This window comes from Trachemys scripta, chromosome 1 (assembly GCF_013100865.1).
Source record: "Trachemys scripta elegans isolate TJP31775 chromosome 1, CAS_Tse_1.0, whole genome shotgun sequence".
Lineage (NCBI taxonomy): Eukaryota > Metazoa > Chordata > Testudines > Emydidae > Trachemys > Trachemys scripta.
In genome coordinates this window covers 287,419,985-287,423,393 of record NC_048298.1, presented here as the reverse complement: position 1 = coordinate 287,423,393, position 3,409 = coordinate 287,419,985, and the positions used below count along the sequence as shown (strand labels likewise).

The following is a 3,409-nucleotide window of genomic DNA, read 5'->3' as shown; positions in this document are numbered from 1 at the left end:
TCTTCTCCAGCTGGCTTGGGTGCCTGGCTTTGGCTGCCAAAGGACGGCAGGGACCTCGATGTCCTGCTTGGCTGAATGGTAAAACCCTAGGACAGCTCCTCCGACTGGCCGCTTAGAAGGGAACCTTGGTCTCGAGCCTTCCCTTCTTTTTTATGAGGGTTGGGGTGGGGGGTCAGATTACGGAGTTACTGCTCTGGGCCTTTTCTCCCTCTCCCGAGGACGCTTCGAGGCACCAAAGCAAGAGAAAGACCTTACACGGCCATGGGCCCAGCAGGTTTGCGCCAGCTGGGACGCGAATCCGGCTCGCAGGAATGAGAATCCTGCATGATGCCTCTACACCACCGGCGCGCTGGCAGCCTACCCTTCCTAAGGTGTCTCATTCTGCGTCGGGTGGCCAGCGTTGGCCAATCCAAGGAGAGCCAGTGTCTAGGGCCTGCCTTTCAGCTGACGAGGTGGCCGAGAGGTTAAGGCGATGGACTGCTAATCCATTGTGCTCTGCACGCGTGGGTTCGAATCCCACCTTCGTCGTTGGCCTTCCCTTCCCATTTTGTCTACGGGGTCCTTCCTCCAGGCAACCTCTACCGATTGCTGCCCAAGCCACTCCTAGAATGAACACGAGAAGCCCACCTGCCAGGAAAGTGGATCCTTGGGCTGGAACGATGACTTTGATGTCTTGAAGCCAGGCGTGTCGGGAAGAGAGGTGAGGTCTGCCCTTGGCGAAGGAAACCGTTTACTTCTCTGCACAGTTATCTTTGGCACCACACTTCTGTGCCTATTTCCTCACCTATGCAATGGGTATAATAATACTTACTCATCAGAAGTGTTGTGAAGATTATTTAGTTCACATTTGTAAAGTGCTTCGAAAATGCAAATCACCATGATTGATAAGTGCTACACTCTACTTCTGTTTATCCTCTGTGGTGTGAAATATACTGTGTTCACAAGCTGAGGAAAAATGTTTGATGTCTACTATGGCGTGACCCGTCTTTCAGAGATTTCCCTGTTTGTGCTGTTACATCCCAGATCTTGTACTCATGGCAACAAATTCACTGCTGTGCTATCAGGTGTATATAATTAGGACATGAAAATTAAACTCCTTAGACTTTCTATCTCTTCAGTCTTCAGGTAGGAATGACTTTTAGTTTCTAGCAAGTTGGCCTTGGTTAATATTTCCTTCAGTCACTGATCTTTATTTTAATCAGGAATGGGGGAAATAGATACTAGATTTATGTTTAATATCTTCCTATGCCCTCAGCAAATCTTGAGCGGTAACTTGTCTCACTTTCTGCCTGCTCCGCTGCAGCCCCTTTAGAGCACTGGGTGCCCCCAGGAGACTAGAGCTGGAGCAGCCCCTGCACATCCTGAGATAGGGGTTGCAGTTCAGTCTGGACTGCAGAGAGGCTGCACAAGGTGCCTGACACTTGATTGCTGTTCTCTGTTAGTTAAATGGGGTCCTCTGGCCAGAACTGTGAAAATTGTGAACAGAAGGAAGTAGCTGAGATTCTCAGAGATCAAGGCAGGCAATGCACATACAGGGTCTAACTGAGACCCGCCTGAACCTCACTGAAGCACACCCACTTACAGCAGGTCTGAATTTGGCCCACATTCTGAATACAGGGATCCTGCCTAAGAAGCAACCAGGGCCGGCGGAACAGGTATCAGTGGGTTGATGAGGAATGTCATCAGTTCCAGTTTTGATTGACATTGAGAAAATTGAGGTTTCAGTTTATTAAGAAACCCCTAATAGTGATTTATGTGAGCCTGTACATTCTAAATTTTAAAATCATCAAATTAGCTCAGTGTGTAATCCTCTCTATTAATTATCCATTAGCTACTTCTTAATTAAAATGGAACACTTATCAAACAACATGTGATGGCCACACAGTATTAATTTAATTCATTATCAAACCAGTTCCAGAAATAATAAGGACCAGGTTTACTAAAATCTAACAATTTAGTTTTATCCAAGCTATAAAACTGACTGAGCTAAAGAGGCCTTAAAATTTAGTCTCACTAGGATTTACTAGACAACATACTGTAAACAGTGCTACTTCTAATAGTGTTAAGCAAAGAAACATGAAGACAAACATTACAAACCTATGAAAGTACTGAAATAGCACAATTAAATGACAACACATGATGGAAACCTCCCAAAAAAGAGACTCCTGTTATTTAGATGAACAGGCACTCTTAATTCTAGTATCTCCTGATTTTTGAGTTTGACTTTGCAACCTTAACATTCTTTTAAAGTAGGGTTTAGTTTGTTTTTTTTTAATGTAATTTCCTACGTATTGGGAAAAGCAAAATGAAAACACAGCTATTCCATCATATTGACACCCACATAGGTTTAGACCCTTGAACCACAGCCAGACCTTTACTACTTCAGGTAACAGGGTAGCTGGTAGCAGCAGTAGGCTGTTGTCCTTTATGTGAAATAGCATTATAGAGGAAAGAGATCACAGTTTACCAATGGGTTTCACAGCTATTGGCTAACCGCAGAGGAATGTTCAGACTCAGGAATCAATTGGGTTCAATTCCAAGTTCTGGAAGGGAATGTTCTCCAGTAGATATAGACCCTGCTGCTCTGTCCCCATGGCCTGTCCCCCTCATCACCCCCCCAGTGCCTATCCTCATTCTCTCCCTCCAGCTTCTGCCCCCTTTGATGCTATCTACTCAGCTTCCATCCCCTCTTCCTGTTCTGTCACCTCACCGCTCTGCTCTTCACCCCTCTATTTTTGAGTCAGGCTACATGGAGTGCCTGGCATGCCCGCTGTGCGGAGGGAGCAGTTAGAACACCAGAGAAACAGCCTCCCTACTCTCAGTTGCAGTGATTGGTACCACAGCTTGAGCATTCAGCCTCCCAGAGGAACAATTGCAGGGGCAATCCTGCTCAGTGCCTGCAGCTCCAGGATGGAGCATGCTTGGTAGCTCTGTGGGGATGGTACATGCCAAATCTAGTCAGTATGTAGGAGCTGTGTGGGGCTGGAGCATCCTCTGTACAGACGGAATCTTCAGAAAATGTCGAGACCAAACTCGAATAAACCTCTACTGAGCATGTGCTATATGAGAGTTTCAAAGGCTTATACCTTGGGCAGATTTCCACACACCTAATAAAAATTACATCTCTGACACTAGGGCAACCCCCCACCAAATTATAAATCCCTGCTCCAGGGTATGGAGATGCTAGAGCAGGGGTTGGCAACGTTTGGCACGCGGCTCGCCAGGGTAAGCACCCTAGCAGGCCGGGCTAGTTTATTTACCTGCTGATGCGGCAGGTTCGGCCGATCGCAGCCCCCACTGGCTGCGGTTCACCGTCCCGGGCCAATGGGGGCGGTGGGAAGCCGCAGCCAGCACATCCCTCGCCTGCGCCCCTTCCCGCCGCCCCCATTGGCCCGGGACGGCAAACTGC

The 3,409-nt window shown here is 47.6% G+C and overlaps 1 non-coding gene across 1 annotated transcript; it reads left to right on the top strand.

The window, feature by feature from the left end:
* The first annotated feature begins 446 nt into the window (after positions 1-446).
* TRNAS-GCU lies at positions 447-528 on the top strand. The gene has a single exon. It is a non-coding gene; the product is annotated as a tRNA-Ser (tRNA).
* Positions 529-3,409: the final 2,881 nt, after the last annotated feature.